The following is a 19,662-nucleotide window of genomic DNA, read 5'->3' on the forward strand; positions in this document are numbered from 1 at the left end:
CAAGAACCGCACTGGCTTGACAATACTGCGCTGTTGCATTTTGTAGAGGTCTTTCAGGTACTGCACGGTTATTCCTCCATCCTTTCAGATATCGCGTGACAGAAACAGTGACCGTACGTTTTTAATTAAATGGCACTGATCGAAAGCGAGAAATAGTTTGCCATCTTAATTTGTCAGATGTGGTATGCAGTGCTTGAGGTTACCCACACATAGCAGTTGGAACGCCTTCACAATATTCCGATGGTTGGCGGTAACAATCGTCACAATTCTAAAGCCTACACTCTCAACTTTTCTGAGTACGTTCGTCATGATCTGGTGAAGGCTTTCACTGATGCAGTTTCTAGTAAAAAAAAAATAGGCTATGGGAATCTTATATCTTTGACAAGCTGCTTAAAATGAAGCAAGGCAGCGAGTTTGCAAGAACTGGCTCTTCTGGTTTGCCCGGTTGCTTCTGCGGCAAACAGTCACCGTAGTCTACTTCACCAACGAAAGCATCTTTCTGCTTAAGATAGACTAAGTGCTGCTTGACCCTCATTTCGTCCACAATGAGCGAGCACGTCTTTGACTGAGCACTCGTGTGTGAAGCGGGCTCAGCTGATAGCCTCTGCTTAATCAAGTCTGTAATGCCTACTTCTTTGCATGACGAACCAAGGAAGCGCTCCAGCGTGCTTTGACAGGGTAGGCGGAGTAGGCCTGAGCTCCTTATGTGTTCGTATGCCCTCGCTGAGAGGTTACGAAAGACCACTGCGTAGTGAACTGTAACTTCGGACCACATCGGTCTGACCTTCTGAAAATTTTTGACCTGCACCGGCAGTATTGAGGCAGCCGACTCATTTTCACTTGCCTGCTCGACAACCTGCAGAAACGCTGGGACATAGCAGTCTTCTTTAAGTTTCTGAAGTTCCCTTTTATATTTGTCAACAGTTCCTTTGAGCCTTTCAATCTGCGCCCACATTTCGCATTCCTTACGTTTCCACTTCTGTTTTTCAATGATCGGCAAAGAAATCCATGAGGCGACTTGCACTGCTCTATCCACCTGCGCCGTTCTCGGGACGCCGTTCTCGGCATGAGGCCTTGGTCAGTCCTGCTGCTGGAGTTGGGCACTTTCTCAACAAGTAAGGCATCTGAAGTGCACGACTGATCATTTCATAAGTCTGTAAACACATGTGGTGCGCCACCACCGACTGCTCTTTTTTTTCTTGCTGGCTCGCCAGTTAATACAGCCGCAGCACGCTTCCTGAGGGCCGCATCGCTTCTTTCGGTTTGTTTGCAAAGTTGAAAATATGACGGGTACTCGTTGAAGACGCTAGGCACAGAGCCTTTCTTCAGTCATCGCGTCGTGCACCCTTCTTTAAAGTCCGACGGGACGAAGCGTCGGCTGCAAACGGTAGAATAGCAAAATGTGCTGTTCAGGGTCCAGTTGTCTCTCGAGATTACTTAAGCCCCTTTTCACGAAGTTCTTGGTCGCTCGAAATTTCATGAAAATATACTCTGGTTTCTATCCTCTTTCCAGCCACTCCACGATTTACAGTGTGGTACGTAGCAATACGGCATTGTGGAGCGTTCAGAGTGCAGCCAAACTACTTTCCATGCATGGACAGCCACCTTTTGACGGTAGTGCTGCAGATAACAAAAGTACCGCGTATAGGCCCGATTCCTTGTAACACTTTCAACAAAGAACTTACCCGCAATCGGCCAAAAGTTGGAAAAAAGCGCACTTGATACAGTCACGGCTGTCTCAGCGAGCGCTGCAATTAACGAAGCTCTTGGGACAGACGTACCATGCCAGAAAAAACATCTAAGGCAAGCAGAGTTTTACATTGAGCACGGCAAACTAAATTTGCTCACAATGGGAAAACAGCGGTGTAGCGGTGTGCGCCTGCTGCTGCAGCAAGCGTGGCGCTAGCTGGATGAATGGATGGTTAGATGGGTAGATGGATTGATGTAGCTGAGCCCAATAGATCGGGTGGCGGCGCTAGCCATAATACTTAGTATTATGGGATGCGAGTGCCGCTGGCGGTGCGCCGAGGCGCAAAACAAGAGAATTGGAGGGTGGCGCTGAGGGATCGTTCGCTTAGGCACAAACGTTACAGAGGAGGCTATGATTTGACGAAGGTGGGACCGATGAAAAGTCAACGAACGTGACAGCACTGCAAAAAAAAGCTAGCCTAAGTGCGTACTCGTCACGATGACAGCCGCCACTGCAGTTTGGATCGAGGCTTTCAACATCGCCCATCCGGAAGAATGGGAAGACTACGCGGAACACTTCGAATTCTTCTTGGAGGCACAGAGCATTACTGGGGCTGCCAAGAAGAGGGCGGCATTTCTCAGCCAATGTGCTTCCGTCATTTTTCAGCTGGCCAAGGCGCTAGTGGAGCCGGGAAACTTAAAGAAACACTTAAGTCAAACAACAATTTACATCAGAGTGAAAGCCCAATCTATGACGACATCTAAAATGACAATATCATCAACAACAGTGCCCTACTTACCGAGAAATTAAAGTAAATGCACAAGATCACAAGCACCGCAGCAGGACATTTTCAAAATGATCGTGATGAAATAAGACAGACCGCCTACAATTAATCACTAGTAGTAATTCTAACAGCACTAAAGAAAAAATGTTTCGTGCATTAAGAGACGCAATAAAATACTGCTCGTTCGTTTCTGTTTGATGCATGGAAAAAAGAATCGCTGGACGTTACTATGGGGAATGATGTGAGTGGTTCAAAAACTCAATTTTCGCGTGGTTACACGAGACAGGTGGTGCCATCTAGTGAACGCAGTTGAAACAAAAGCGTCTGCATTCTCAAAGCCAATGGCAAGAAATTGATCAACGGCTGTTACTGCTGTGGCTCCCTCTGCTTTCAGTATGCTGCTACTAGCGCAGTAAAGCCGGGCAACGCTGTGCATGGCAACAGTGATGTGAGACCGTCTGGTCGGTCTGCTTCTTGAGGCGGGTAATTTGAAGTGCTCTAACCCGATGTCGAGCACTTAAACGTGATTTTATTTCAAAATAGGCCCTTCCTTGGCACAAAAGTAACACTATGAGGTTTCTAGACTGCCATTTCAATAATCAACGCCGACTTAATAGTTTACTCTAGTGTCCCTTTAAAGAATACGTCACTCGAAACGATTCACGCTGCACTGCGGGACCACCTTGCACTGAAACCACCAGAGTTGGCCTGGTATTACAAATTCCACCCTTGCGACCCGGCACCAGGCGACTCTGCCGCCGCCTACCTTGCTGCATTTCGGACCCTGACACAACACTGCAGTTTTGATGACCTCGACACCACACTACGGGACCGATTCGTGTTTCGGGCTACAAAATGACTTGGCGACTACTGCCAAAAAAAGAGGTGTTTCTTACCAGGGCTGTTGAGGAAGCAGTCCCTTCTGAGGCCATTACCCAGGAAGGATGCTTTACCTCGCCCCAAGGCACAAATGCGCCGTGCATCGAGCCAGTGCACCACGGTACAACGACAAGTGATGACGACGAGCAAGGCGCAAGTAAAGACATCCTCCGACTTCGTGCAGGCCTCGATCATCAATGGGGCATTGAGAGATTGTCAAGTGGCTCCTACGCTAGCTGCGGAGGGCCACATGAACGTCACCTTTGTCGATTTCGGACTGTCCAGTGCTGGAAATGCGGAAAAACCGGGCACATTGCTAGAGTCTGATGGTCCCGGTGGCACTCTGGCCCACGTCGAAGTTCCGAAGCTGATGACCGGACAGAACCATCGTGCCAAAAATGCCCCTCATACAAACATGGCGTACTGCGATGAACGCAGTGTTTCAGCCTACCAAGAAGAAAGTACTTGTGGATGTCAGAATCGAAGGCACACAGTGCCAGGTGAAAGCGAACTCAGGATCAACCTCGATTATCTCTGACGCCACAGCGAGACGTATTTCTCCTATGGGGCACGTTCCAAATCTACAGGAACTTAACATCATCATGAGAGACTACCGAGCCAACTGCATTGCAGCATGAGGAATCGGTACCGTGCGAGTGCAGCTCAAGCATTTTGACGGCTAGTTGCACCTTGTCATTGTCAAGGGGAAGCGGCCAAGTCTTTTCGAGCTTGATTGGTTTCCAACACTTGGGATTGATATTACGGGAATCAAAGACATCGTTCAGCTGCCATCATTGCTTGATAGTGTCCGAGGTCACCACTTGTAGGCTTATGCCACAGGAGCGAAAGAGAGACACGCCTGAACGATAACCGATGCCAGCCCGGAACGTGAGCCGTGGCTTCACGTGCCCTGGCCTAGCGCCTTCTTTTTTTTTTCTTCTGTTGCCATCGCGCGCTCTCCGGTTTGCGCGCCGCCCGAACGAGGGCGCTACAATAGTATATTCAAAAAGTTTGCCTCTGTGTTTGATGGGACACTAGGCTGTTACAAGAGACCACCTGTGCATTTTACATTTAACCCCGATGTTGTGCCTATTCGCCTAAAAGCGAGGAGGGTTTCTTTTGCAGTTCGGCCAAAAATCGATGCCGAACTGGATGAACTGGTACAGCAAGGAATCCTGGAGAGAGTTGATCACGCTTGTTGGGAAACCCCCATTGTTACGCTATAGAAGGCAAATGGAGACGTCCGAATTTGGGCAGACTATAAGTGCACAATCAACAAAGCCTAACAGCAACACTCATATCCCGTGCCAGCGGTCAGCCACCTGTTGGCATCCCTCTCTGGTGAAACTGTTTTTGCAAAGCTCGATTTGGCACAAGCCTGCCAGCAGCTTCCTGTCACTGATGAATCTACAGACACAGAGACCATTGTGACTCATCAGGGTGCTTTTCGTGTTCGACGACTACAATTTAGTGTCTGTGTCGCACCTGGCATTTTCCAGAGCTTAATGGAGAACCTCCTTCGGCAACTACGAGGTGCCATTCCATATTTTGACGACCTCCTCATTTAAGGATCCTTACACCAGGAATTATTCAGCTACCTTTGAGAGGTCTTCCGGATTTTTTTAAGATGCAGGGCTGCAGGTCAAAAGAGAAAAATGCTAGCTAGGAGCGACTCAAGTAAAATTTTTGGGAATTTTGGGTCCTCATTTGAGGATCCTCACACCAGGAATTATACAGCCACCTTCCTTCGAGAGATTCTCCAGATTTTTTAAGATGCAGGGCTGCAGGTCAAAAGAGAAAAATGCCAGCTAGGAGCGACTCAAGTAGAATTTTTGGGTTTCCATGTAGATGCTGAGGGTATCCATCCAACACAGGCCAAGACGCAAGCCATTCTTAAAGGGCTCGTAAACAGAGGTCGAAATTCAGTTGTGGTGGGAAATCGTGCACAAGTGTATGACGAGCACGAATCCGTGAGAATTTTTCGAAACGGTGCAGTAATAGCAGAGTCAGGCTCGTTTGATTATTGAAACCGGGACAATCACTTATTTCACTCTCTCCTGCACTTCCCTTTGCTGGTATCCTCTAGCAAGCCGATTTGACCTCTCGTCGAGCGCCCCTCCCAATTTCCCGTGGCATACGTTGTGGGAATTGGGGCTAGCCCGCGGTCTTTGCGCAGGCTTTGCCGCGTCTTTCTGCGTTCTCATGTCTTGACATGACGCTCCTCTCCTCCACAGTTGGCTGCACTGGGAGAGCACATGCAAGCGTCGGGGGCGAAACAGTGTGCGTGCTTATGTGCGTGCGTGGCACTTCTGTGCGTGCTCGGGAAGAGTGCGCATCGTGGTTTCATCTCCTCGACATGGACACTTGAGGTGCTCAGGGCACTGACCTACTGGCACTGTGCCCCAATCTCGGCCGTCGCCGAGAAGCCCTGCTGCCTTTTCTAACATGGCTCCTGCAACAGGCCAGCTGACAAGAGCTATATGCTGCCGGCCAACATCAAAGCGCCTCGCAGCCGATTCCGGTTTGGTTTCCCTGATGCCCGGAGAGGTCCGGCTTCCCAACGAAGTTACCCCATCACCCATGGAGAAATGCGGGAACTCCGAACCACCACCAAAGCGGCGTTCGTTTGACTCGCTGAGTAATCAACAGCAGCCACGAGCCATCAGTGAGCCCCCTTCCGTGACACCTCGCACACGGGCATCGCACCCAGCGGACATTGTCACGCTCTTCCCCCTCTCCGCACGGTGGACGCTATCCCACTAAAGGACCACGAACTCTAGCCTTACTTCCTTTCCTCCTTTTTTTTCCCCAAACATGTTATACTGTCATGTGTCTATTTCATTATTAATATTTTCTCCTTGTCGTCATTTCTTTAGTGGCAGTTTATAGGTTTAGTTGTTGCTCATAGCAGTGTCACTTTAACTGTATGGGTGACGTGCGGCTGCCTTTGCAGACCGGTAGAGGACAAACTTAGGTGAGAGAGATGTGGAAATGGAGGCTAGCCCGCCGCACTTGCACGGGCTTTGCCGCCTCTTTCTGGGTTGTCATGTCCTGACATGACTCTCCTCTCTTCCGCAGTCTGCCGCGCTGAGAGTGCGGGGAGTGACGTTTAACCCTCTCCCCCGGTAGCGGAAGGCGACTGTGGCGCCGTGCGCGGAGTCTCTCGGGAAGTTTTGCACGCATGCATTGGGAGTGAGTCAGAACTCTCCAGGACAGCTTAGGTGAGTGCGCATTTCTTTTTTGTCTGTCGACTCCTATTGTTTGGGGGCTCGTCGGACTTCGCCAACGACGCCTCGTGCTTGCGGCGAACATTCACCTTTTATTGCCCCTTTGTGAGCGCTAGGCCGAAAAGCGGTACGGTGTCCTACTGCATGGCCAGGCTACGTCGACCCAAATCTCTCCAAAGCCAACACGAGCGCCTTTGCCCTCGCTAGAGCAACCGGACCTTCTGTCCCAGTGCCAACGTGAACCACTTTTGCCCACGGAGACGTGCTCGCGGCACCCCTGTGTAGTACTTCTCACCCATGGCGCGGATAAGCCGACTTTTTTTTGCCGCGCATACGCAACGGGCTCTGTACTGCGTTTTGGTGTTGCCGCAGACAATAAAGTGTTGTGACCTTGAGCAGTACCGTGTTCTCGCCATGGCGACAGTTAACGCGTGCCATGCGGCTTGCTAAGACCAGACTCACCTTAAGGTCCGTACTCCTTTGGGATACGCGTACACTACAACGTAATTGCTGAAGTGCTGTTCGAAACACTGTCTATATCCGGTTGCCGCGACTCCAGCCGTCGACTCCATCAGTTGCATTGAAGCTGCGTGCTTGTTGGCGAACCGTGGCTGCCATAATCGTGCCGATATGGACCCTGCGTTGAGCGCACGCCTTCAAAGGATCACCAATGCGATGGACCGGTAGGGGACACGCCGGCCGCAGTAGCTGACTAGTGAGCAGGCGCATGCACGCGGGCACCACAACGAACAACAACAAGCAGCGCGGACAGCTGCTTGCAGACTAACCGGAAGTCGTAGGCTGTTCCTCGACCAATCGGCATATTTGGCTCAGCGCGTCATAGATATGGCACGGTGTGTAGCGCGGAGCACTGAAAGGCTCGAAAAGGAGCAAAAATTGCTTCTCAGAATTTGTGGAGCGCCTGCGTCTCGTAGCGCTGCCACGTGTAGAATCATTGATCACGATGGCATTCTGCCAATGATGCGTGTGTTTACTTGAAATGTTTGAAAAAATATCAGAGGTACTTTACGGGCCCTTTAATTTGGTTTACGGGCCCTGCACAATGGACTCGGTCAGACTCGAAAGAGGAACAAAAATTTATCACGGAAAACAAATGACACACTAAAATATATATAAATGTACAAAACCACACGAATAACGCTACGCTAATGAAACTAGCCACAAACTAGATTGCCGCCTCAATCGTCCTAACTATGCATTTACCCCAAAGCAATTGCATGACACTCCTGGTGTCTGGATGCCACGACTGAATCACAATGCTTTAGGTATTCTTTTCTTTCTCTTTCGTTTGACGTACGTTCATCCAAGTCACTCACCCTCTCACACAAATGCAAGTTCGTCTCTCGTGGCTGTTGTATGCGTATTTCCGCAGATTTGACCTCCTCTGAAAAGCCACTATCTCCCTCTTTCGCGACTGCCTCACTTGAAAGTGTTTTCTTTGCGCACTGATAAGCATCTGCAAAGCATTCACTACTCGCTGAATTACTACATTTTATCGCATCCGCGTCCACTTCTGTTGTCACGCTAATTACTCGGCTGTTCCGATGACTATGAAGACTTTTATCGCTAATCGCTTCTTCGATCTTGTCAAAACAAGAGAACTTTTGATCTGTAGTTTTGCCTATTAAATTCTCTTTTGTCCTTTTTCCTTCTATCCTAACGCTCTTAGTAGATAGAGTCTAAATCGATTTATGCTCAAGTGATTCATCCTGTATTATCCCTCTAACGTGTGCTTCACATGCTTCATCACATTTGATCTCAAGTTCATACCTGCCAAGTTCAAGCATTCTGAATCCGGAAGATTTCCGCAACGGCAGGGGGGGGTGCACTGAATTAATTGCCTTTATTTTTTTTTCAGCATAAAAAAAAGCCAAGGGCTAACAAAAAAAAAAAAACATCGCCAAAAACAAGAGGTGGGAGAGGGGGGGGTTCTCATTCACAAGCGCCAACATCAGCGTTGCGGTCTTAAAGTGGCTTGGAGTGGCCGAACATATGAGGTTAGGGTTTCCCACTAATGTGAGAGTTTCAAAGGATCAACACAACTAGCAGAATCTATTTCCGTCAAAACAAGTCGCGTATGTCTCCCTGGGATACACGTGAACGGACAGGACGGTGCAGCTGGCTGCCGCAAAAGCGCGGTCAAAGCTTTGCTCACTACTAAATTCTTTTGACAGGAACGCCGAAAACGTGTCTGGCCCCTTTTTATTGCGGCAGCAATTATATGAACAGTCTAGGCTGGTTTTTTGCCGTCACCCCCATCATTCACTGAATATATATATATATATATATAGAGAGAGAGAGAGAAAGAGAGCACTCAAGAAAGAAAAAAAAAGCCACCCGCACTCTGCACCAACTTTTCGCGATGCGCCGACGTGCACTTATCTCTCACGCGTACTGTGCCCTGCGGATGAAGGGGGGAGTAGATGTTTGTGCACGCACGCTTATCCTTTGGTGGAGAGAATCGTGTGCCTTCGGCTTTCACTGGAATGATTGCGTTAGTAGCCGGGCCCACAAAGGCCACTTCGATCTCTGCACACTTCCCCTTTACAAAAAGAGCGCGGTTTTCATACACAGCGAGGTATAACTGGGACACTTCTTAGTTTGTACTTATCTGTACTTGTGATTACATACTGTGCTTTAAACAGCATGTTACCTGTCGAGCGATAAACATTGTTAGTCCCCTCTCCTCCTGTGTGTATCGTTTTCGTGCGTAATTTGTGAGTGAGCAACACGCTACATGTTTCAATCTGCTTGAGATTTTCAGCGTGACCCTTCAAGTTGTTGCTGTCCCATTCATTGCTTTGCTTTTACAGCGAAACTGTGAATTTCTTTTTTAACACATTTACGGCCTTTAATCTACTACTGCGTGCCCTCAGAGCTCGTAGATTGCTATCGTGTCGCCGCAACCGCAGTTTTATGTACAGCGGTTACGGAATATGCTAGTTCCTTTCACGATCCCCGTGTGCTTGGCTATGCACGCGCCTTCAAAACTAAGTCGTTATATGCCATCTACAATTGCATCTGCCGCAGTTTTGTCCGCACAGTTTGCGAAAAGCAGCATTGCTTTGACTGGTCGAACCCACACTCTCGCGGCTCTGTCGGTGACATCATCGCGATACATGATGCCGTCAAGAGCGACCATGATTTCGTCCACAGTGGTTGTGGCAACGACAATCACATGCACTGTAGAAGATAAGTGCGTGCGCTGGTCGCACGCGTACTTTCGAAGCTTCTGAGTCGGCTGCTCTCGGCCTTTGTTCGACGGTTTCCGTAGTAAAGCCAGTATCGCCCGCCGCGATAAGGAAATGTGTTCAGACCATTTTAATTTATACCCAATCGACATAGAGGAATTTGGATGGGAAATTTCATGAATTCGTATCTGTCACGGTTTCGCATCACAGAGATTCTACTGTACGTTTAGATGAACACCTCTTAAACTCATTCGTAATAAAATGGGGTAGGTTCGAAAAGCCTGGTGCGTACTAAGCTGCCTTTTTCTCAATGCGGCCAGATCATGCACAGAAATTTCGATTTCCAGGAGATTTTCATGACAACCGTACAAACGGAAAAAACGGTCCAAATCGGGGAGTCTCCCAGCCAATCCGGGAGACTTGGCAGGTATGCAAGTTTACCTTCGAGATCTATTCAGGCTAGTTCCCTCTCTTTTCTAACACACTATAGTTCTGTTTCAAGAAACTGCAGTGACTCTTCCTTTGAGTACCCTCGATCTCTCGCTAAGCTTAGACTCTTGACAAAGTTCATCATTAGGTCTCCTCAATCCATGACGCGTCGGAAGTACAATCCTGGCAGGCTCGCCAATTGTCACGGATCACTGGTGCAGCCCCAACGATGGCCTTGGTCAGACTCGAAAGAGGAACAAACATTTATCAAAGAAAACAAAAGGCAATCTAAAATATATACAAATGTACAACTAACAAGTAAGTACAAAGCAACTAGAAGTTAACGCACACCTAATCAATAATGCAAATGTCCTAATCAAGTCTTCAGTCTCACTTTAGTTCTTCAGCTGTCTTGGTCCAAACTACGTGATGCCACTGACTTGGCTAGCTCAATTCAGTTTTATCTTATTTACCAGAAAACAATCTGGAGGGACACCTGGGCAAAAAGCTGTCGCAGCAGCTTGACAAAAGCTTAGGGTTCTTTTTACATGGCAATGGCACATATATGACACATGTCAGCAAGTGTTTTTACATGGCATTCACATCGAAAGCATTATACATAATATCAGCATAATTCACACGTGCACAAAAAATGTAGCAATGACACTTCGTACAAGAATGAAGGGTAATGCATTAGTATAAAAACAAAAAGTGGTCACGCAGATGTTTTTTATTTAATGTAGTTGTGTGTTTGTACCGGTTGAGTATAGTTGGAATATTATGAGCTAGTGAATGCAGGCTGTAGTTGTTCTGGGACCAAGGCACCTTCCATACTTCAGGGTTGCGTGTGTGTTTTGTGTTGTTGTGCAGTTCTAACTTAGCGAGTGATGTAAAGTAATTTTTAACATTTTGGGATGAGAAATACATTTCAGGCTACTGGTACACGCTCGACTGCTTCACCTGGCATCGTATTCTATTATTGACGTGGCACTCCGGGCATTGTTTAAGAGAACTCGGTGGCAAAGGTCATATCATAGGCACGCACCAGCGACAGGAGCGACGAGACGGGCTTTCCAGCCAGCTGTCTGTGATGCAGGAATCCCGAGGTGGCCGGTGAAATAGGCGGAGATTGAAAGGAGGCTCCTCGAAGACACAGCCGCCGCACCCAGCGAGAAGGAACGTTCCCGGTGCCACCCCCCTTCGAAAGCGAGCCACTCAAGGCAATCCCTGGAGTGCCACGTGAACAATGGAATGCCACACTGGGTGAAGCAGTTGAGAGTACCAGTAGCCCGAAAAGAACCTACGAGCGTCAGCACCAATCGCCTGCATGGAGAGGCCCCAACGGACGCATCAAGATGCGGAGTGGACATCGGGATTGACGACAGACGGGACTTTGGCAATCAGCTAGCCAAGTCACCAGCATCACGTAGTCGAAACTGAGACAGCTGAAGAGCTAAGGCGAGACTTAAGACTTAATTAGGGCATTTGCGTTATTGATTAGGTGTGTGTTATATTCCAGTTACTTTGTACTTATTTGTTAGTTGTACATTTGTATACATTTTAGAGTGCCTTTTGTTTTCTTTGATAAATATTTGTTCCTCTTTCGAGTCTGACCGAGGCCATCGCGGGGGCTGCACCCATAATCCGTGACACCAGCAGAGTTCCACACATGGCTATGGCATTAGTGTGTAATCGTCTAAAGTGAAGGCTTTTCAAAGGGCCAGTCAACAGGCTCCGAGTTCTTTTTTTACACCCCCCAAATAAGCTCGTGCATTTTTCCTACGTGTGACCAACCTCCTTCCACATGCAGTGACATCTACTTGGTGATCGACGATGTGATGCAGCACACAGCTCCTTGATTGGTCTAAACCAGGTCTCAACAAACAGAAATGAAATCAACGTCGCCATTCGCAGAGTTAACGTCACTGCACGTGGAAGGAGGCTGGTCAGGCGTAAGAAAGATGCATAAGCTTGTTTGGGGGTGTAAAAAAAGGTCAGAGCCTGTTGACTGGCCCTTTAAAGAAATACTGTGTGTGACAGTACAGCTTGGGCACAGCTGCATATGCATCCCATGTTATGCTTTGAACAGTGAACACTGAAAACTCTGGCTTTAAAAAAATGGAAGGGAAGAGGGGGGAAAATTTTAGCATCACGCCGTTGCGTATTCAAGTAGGCACTGTGATTTCGCATAGCCAGAAAAGCACAGCTTCTGCAATACCTGGATTAGGAAATCTGAGAAATGGCACGTTTTGGCTTAATGCCTAGAATCACATCAGTTCTGCCAAGCTACATACTATTAGGCTTAATTTCTCGACGTACAGTGGGCAGAACAAATATAATTTTTTGTGGATGTCAAGTTGTCTCGTGTGATGGGCCACAAACTGGGCATCTTCAGTTTACAGATCTATTAATTGCATGCATAGAAGGAAAAAATGATTGTGCACTAACAAAAGATGAACACAAGTCTTCTCTGCCCCTGTGTTGTTAGTATGAATTAACTCACCCAGCAGCAAGTTTTATTGATTCCATGCAATGGCACTAGACAGCAATGCCCAAGTATAGAGCACTTTGTTGTAATACTCAAGGAAACTTTGCAAAATAATCAGCAGCAGCCAGCAAAATATACAAAGAGAAGAACTGCAAGCGTTTTTGGACACATTTCAGAGCAATCACAATGTTGCAGAGAGCACCAACAATAAGTGAAACCTTTTAGACATAAAACTTCACGTAAAACAAGCCCACTTCGTATAAAATTCCGCATAAACTCCCTCTTCCTGTCAGTTTTATATGGCCTGCACCCTGTTTGAAAGAAGGCAGGCGCAGGAGGCTGAAGGTTGAACAAGGCTAGAAAATGGGCCCTACTACTTGCAGCACATCGATGGGTGTTGCAAGAAGTGTAGCTTCTCGTACAGCCCTCCTTTTATTTTCCACACATACACAGAAGCAGACACCATCCTCAGGCTATTCTGTGTCCACTTCCAGACAAGAGCATCTCCCAATCAGTTCTGCGAGCTCATTTTTTTATGCCACCAAGCTTGTTGATTTCACCAGCCACACAAACTTTGTAGTACTCAGCTGCACGTCCCATCCCTTGGTATCCATGTCACTTTCACTGATGCCCAGTAAATACTGTCACGCGTGTTGCTTGTTCAAGTTTCTTAACAAGTTAACAGCACTCTATGCATGCCACATGGCAATGTTCGGGAAGCTTCATAGCTGCTCAAGATCATTCTGTCAAGATTACTCGCTGAACACAAATAGTCCAGTTCATTCGAGAGCTGGCGGGGTTATCAGAGGAATGGTCGACATGTGATGAAAGAAAAAAAGCACTTCCCAACTGCAATCAGGTTATCGATAGCTGACGCTCTGTTCAGCGCTGCCAGTCTACAGTGTGTATTTCTGGCAATGCAAACATTTGTTTTGCGGGCACAAGGTTGCCAAAATGAAGAGTTTTTCCTTGAGCCAGTCAACTGTCATAGTCTTTAAAGTCCCGACCACGTCCTATATGTCCCATGCACTAGTCACTGATCTCTACTAGGGGGAGCTGGATGGCGCACCAAGCGCGCGTGGTTGAAGCCAAGGGAAGATGCCATTGGTTTCCTGGGAGCCACTGCCATGAACAGTCGCCTGCTGTCGCCACAAGGGCTCTTTTTTTTGTACAGCAATATACTTTACGAATCGATCGCAAATATCATCACGAAGACATTTTATGCATGAGTACCTTAAAATTATATCCCTTTTTACGCATTCTGCAAGAAAAGTGTGGTAGCTGGCCGCCAATTTTTCGTTAACGAGGCGTGTTGAAGGTGTTTGGCTTCTTTATATGTACTTTCCCACGCTCGAGGCCTCAAATATACGAAAAGTGGGTCAGTAACTTAAAGAGGGGAAAACTGGATGCCGTCTCCAAGAAGCAAACTTTGCGGTGACCATTTTGCAGATTTACCTTTTGACTACTCAGTTCCAAAAACTCATCTTCGAAACGATGCCATCCCAACAATGTTTTCTTTCCCAGATCACTCACAAAAGATAGACCGTCGCGATTCTGGATACCATTGCACTCATTTGTTGTCGTTTTTTTGTTGTAAAAAAATGCCATGACAATCTTTTTCTCTGTCACCAAAATAATGAGTAATTGTAACGCTGTACACAATAGCACTGCGCCGTATTCGGACAACGTCACTATGGCGTCTGTCATTTTTTGTGTTGCGTTAGTCAGCGTTCCAAGTAATGGGTAATCGTAGGATTTGTTGCATGCAATAGTTGTAGATTACAGCACCCTGCCGTATTTGGAAGGTGTCCCGACGGCGTCTGTCATTTTTCATGCGGCGTTGGATGACCGTTACGATGTTATATTAAAAAAAAACAGAAATTATCATGACAACAACAACTGCCACTATATAATATTTCAATTACACGCCTAAAACTCCCAGAAGACGCCAGCTTCCGGGACAGTGAAAGGACCTTCCGGTGGCTTTACAAATGCTTGCATTAGAAAGCAGGGATGCGTCATCTAGCCTTTTCAATGGAGGTCAGTGGCATAAGTCCCATGCCTTAAGTAGCCTGTCCAGGTTAATTTTTTCCCCCTCTCAATAGAAACTAGAATACAATACAAGCTTGTTATGTTATCCATACTTCTATCTTACTGTGACAGAAAAAAGGAACCTTCTGTCTACTCTGTCCTTTTTCCTGTGTTTGCACGCTGAAAAAACTTGCCAGTATGACTTGAGGTAAACACAATAATATTATGTATGGGCCTAACTTTTCTTGCATGGCTTTGTTATCCTTCCAGTTTGAGCCCCCTCATGATAGTAGTGCAGGAAATACTCTCACGGCCCAAAAACAGCAGAAGTCGAATGCAGAATAACTTGCTTTGATTATGCAAAGCACTAAAACTGATCGGGCGGGAACCTCGTCTTTCTTTCTCCCGGCACGTGCTCTTCGTAGTTGTTTTTGGGCTGCATATTGGATGATGAATTTGCTTCTCTCCAGACAGAATCATCCCGATGCTTTACTACTAAAGATGGTGCAGTAGACGTATAGTGTAAGTCAGTCCTAGCAATAGAGCTGCGCTCACACAACACGCACGTTTTCTGGTTTGTGCTAGCCAGTTCGAAAGGGACTTACAGGAACGGTATCGTAGTTAAGATTGCATCCAATATGCAGAATTACGCAATGATCAACTTTTTACTTAGAGACAGCAATAAATCGCCTGCCACAATATGGAAGTGCCCACCACATACGCTATTGGCTTCGAGCTCTTGGAGTGGTGCTTTCTCGCGCGTCAGTTTGTGGACTCCACTCTCAACCATGCTGCAGCAGCCACTGCGCCTGTGTGCAAATTGTCTGCTTTGGGTGGAAACTTTGTTGAACGAACAGCCTCGCAAGGGTCAAGTAACGCCCACAACGAATGTTTTGGAGTGTAATTATGAATTTGTTTTAGTTGCAGGGAAATTGACAGGGCCAAGAAACGTCCCAGATGGCCGATGAGCACGCCGTTGCCGCTGACTGCATTGCTACTCAGAAAGTGAAACTATATGTGAGTGCTTTCGCTCGTCATCTGCCTTTTCCGCCGTGCAATACTAACTAGTTCGGGCGTTTCAAAATTTCAATAAGCATGCCTTTCTCCAGCATCTACAAGCATTTTGGTTCAGCCAGCAAGAAATTGCGCTGTCTCATCAACGACGTGGTGGTGCACAACGCAGGCCACGTTGTTGAATGTACGCAGTAGAGCACTGCAAGGACCCGGGCTGGTCCGGAAGCCGGGCCCAGCCCCACCTGCGGGTCGGGCTGGTTAAGAGGCTGTTGGATCGGGCCCAGGCCAGGCTCGAGCATCAGAGCTTCGGGCCCGGGTCGGGACAAAGCCTGCGTCAAGCCCGAATCAGGCCCGGGTCTCATACGTATCGGTATGGTGAGTACGCTGTTTTGCTTTGTTTTGTGGAGTTTAACGTAAAGATTGACCGATACTATTTGAAACACTGCATATGAGGGTGCTTACCAGCGCAAAACGGGAGGGCAGGAGGGGACAGGAGAAGAGACGAGACAGGAGAAGAGACGAGCGCTCTGTCTCGTCTCTTCTTCTGTTCCCTCCTGCCCTGCCGTTTGCGCTGGTAAGCACCCTTTATTATGTTATACCAACACGCCCAATCCCACTGTCTCTTAAGTGCATATGAGGGCTTTGGGTAATTTAGTCCATTAGCCTACACGGTAATTGCACAGTAGAAGACGTGTAAGATATTGCTCCATCGACATGATACACGTAATTTTAAGAAACTCTTAATTAAACTATACTCCATGCAGTGGAAAAATAACAGCGTGGTTAGCACTGCATAGTTGAGAGAGCCAGCTATGACTTCAATTTTATTTCATAGTGTTCTAAAATTATTTCTCGGAAGTGCTACAGTCGTAATTATCTGGAAATGTACACACAACGGTTAACGTTGTGGCCCTAAAAGAAATTCTCAAAACACTCTTTAGAAGTTGTCTTGTGTGCTGCAGGTACCTACGCAATAAGCGAAGATTGGACAGTACTTCGTTTATGCTGAAGACAACTTTGGCAAAAACGGGCTGGGTCGGGCCGGGCCCAAACTTTGCGGGCCCGGGCTGCATACGAGTCGTAATTAAAAACCCCGGACCAGGCTCGGGCGGGCTGGCCCATGAATATTTCCGGCCAGGCCAGGCCCGGGCCAGAATAATCGGCCTGTACAGTGCTCTAGTGTGCAGCCAATGCTGTCAATGGAGATCGCATCACTGTCACAGCTCTGGTCCTACAAGAATGTGAACTTGCGAACCCGCTGCACAATGTCCCCGTGGCGATCGAGTGCTGCGCAATGGTGAAGTACTTCTCTGTGCCTCGGTGTTCTTCGTCTGCCCGTGAAAAGAACATTACCTTCCCAACAATCCTAAAGAGAAGGGCACACCTGCCCTTTTTATTTAGGATAGCTTTGCTGCAGTGCAACAATAATGACCATGAACACGAGCATGTGTGTGAGAATCGCTGATTTTTGCCACTCTGGCATTCATAAACAACACATGAGATAATTAGTGAAGAGCAGCTGTTTAAATTGCTGTTTCGGCTGTCAATCAACCGTTCATGGCGTTTACTAGAAATACAAAGCAGCCTGAAATTACCGAATTTGAGATAATGCTGCTTGGATTGCAGTTATAGGCGTCGGCAGGGCGCAGGCCCATGTCATATCAAAGTAAGAGAATTAAGCTTTGAAGATTAGGTGCTGGTGTAACTTGGGAAGGGGGCAGGTTCCACCTTAGTGCCCCTCCTGGCCGATGCAAATGACTGCAGTTTGTCTCAGCAACGTTTATTCAATGAGAGCGACATCATAAAGTAGTTTAGAGAGCGACATCATAAAGTAGTTTATCTTAACACCACACAGTGCCGTCGTTAGGGTATCGGAGCATAAAAAATAGCTACCGCTGATTGTATATACCGTGCACAGGGCCACAAAGATTACCGTAAATTCCCGCGTATAGCTTGTTTTGTTTTTAGATTTTAGGTCACGAAATTTCGGCCCCCTACTATAGGCAGGTCTCAAGAATTTTAGGTCGAAATTCAGTTTTAGTTTTGGCAGAGGGCGGTGCTACCAATATCATCTGATGTTTGCACGTTTCTGCACTAGGTGCTAGGTAGTGGTAGCGGCGGTAGCACGCGTTAGTCTTACAGACCCACGCGTACAACAGAGGTCAGTGGCCTTTGCTTCAACCTGGCACCCATAACAATGACCACGATTCTGCTCCTGTGATTTTGCGCCATGTCAGCCCCGTGTAGGCAGTACTCGGCTGCAAAAGAAACGTTGCCACTGCTGCCTAAACTGTTGGCAACTGTGCCGCTAAGCGGCAGTTCGGAGTCAATAAGCGAAGTACTCGCAGTTGGCGGAAGCAGAAGGACGCCCTTTTTGCTTGCAGTTGCTAGCGAAAAAGTTTCGATGGACCAACAAATATCACAGCATATCCACGGAGTGAATGATGATGAGTGGGGCGAAGCGTGCGTCAGCCTGTCCATGCTTCCGTCTGTCCGTTTGTTCATACTTCCGTCCGTCCGCGCGACCATCTGTGCATCAATCCATGCGTCTGTCTGTCTGCCTGTGTGTCTGTCCGTCTGTTCAAGGTCCGTCCGTCCGTCCATCCGTACGTACGGCCCCGCTGCAGTGGTCTAGTGGCTAAGAAACTCGGTTGCTGACCCGCAGGTTGCGGGATCGAATCACGGCTGTGGCAGCTGATATTCCGATGGAGGCAAAAAAGCTGTAGGCCCGTATGCTCAGATTTGGGTGCATGTTAAAGAACCGCAGGTGGTCGAAATTTCCGGAGCCTTTCACTACAGCGTCTCTCATATTCATATGGTGGTTTTAGGACGTTAAACCCCACATATCTATCCATCCAATCGTACGTCCTCGCATCTGTCCATCCGTCTGCTTGTCTGTCTGTCCATCCGTTTGTGCGTCCGTCCGTGCATCCATCTAGTGAACACTCCAAGTATCGCCATCTCCTATCTCGCAACCCCTGTAGGTATGTGCCACCGGTGGCTACACACACACATACATACATACATACATACATGCATACATACATACATACATACATACATACATACATACATACATACATACATACATACATACATACATACATACATACATACATACATACATACATACGAAGGAGCGACAGACCCACGCCATAGAAAGCTTTGCCCCTAAAATGGAGTGCTTCCTGATGTGGAACGAGAACTCCCAGACTGTTTGTGGGAGCATCGAGCTGCTACAAGTGAAGGCAAGGGAAATTGCCCAAGACAAAAGCATTCAGCCAGAGAATTTCATAGCGAAGCAAGCGATGGGTGTCTCTTCATGCGCCACGCTGGGTTCTCCCTACATCGACATACGTTGATCTCGCAGAAGCTACAAAGAGAGCGCTGTGAAGTTTCAAAAGTATGTAACTACGTTACAAAAGGCCCCTCAGCTGGGCCAGATTAGCAATGGAGATCAAACACCAGCCTACCTGGATATGTCCTCGGTGCTGATGGTGCATCAGAAAGTCTCCAGGCAAAGTATTGTGCGATTGACTGGGAACGAAAAAACGTGGGTGACTGTAACATTGTCCTGCACTGCAGACAGTCGCAAGCTACCACCCGAGGTGGTGTTCAAATGAAAAACGCTGCCGAAGGAGATGTTCCTGAAAATTGCTGTCGTCCACTGCCAGGACAAGGGGTGGATGGACAAATTGCTAGTGCTCGACTGGATAAAGTCCGCATAGTGTCAACGACTCGGAGCACTGCTGGGGCTCCCTTCAGTGCTTGTGCTCGACGGGTTTCGGTGTCACCTGACCGACTCCCTAGAGCGACTGCTGCGTGAATACGGCACCAAGCTCATCATCATTCCAGGAGGGATGACACCAAAACTGCTTGCAGTTTGAAGTGCGCCTTAAGGAGCCATT

At 47.7% G+C, this 19,662-nt stretch overlaps 1 protein-coding gene across 12 annotated transcripts in view; it reads right to left on the reverse strand.

Moving 5' to 3' along the window:
• Positions 1 to 19,662, reverse strand: part of Wnk (Wnk kinase) — a 407,304-nt gene that overhangs the window by 176,707 nt on the left and 210,935 nt on the right. The window lies entirely within an intron of this gene.

The sequence above is a fragment of the Rhipicephalus microplus genome, chromosome 9, assembly GCF_043290135.1.
Source record: "Rhipicephalus microplus isolate Deutch F79 chromosome 9, USDA_Rmic, whole genome shotgun sequence".
In the NCBI taxonomy this organism is placed as follows: Eukaryota; Metazoa; Arthropoda; class Arachnida; order Ixodida; family Ixodidae; genus Rhipicephalus; species Rhipicephalus microplus.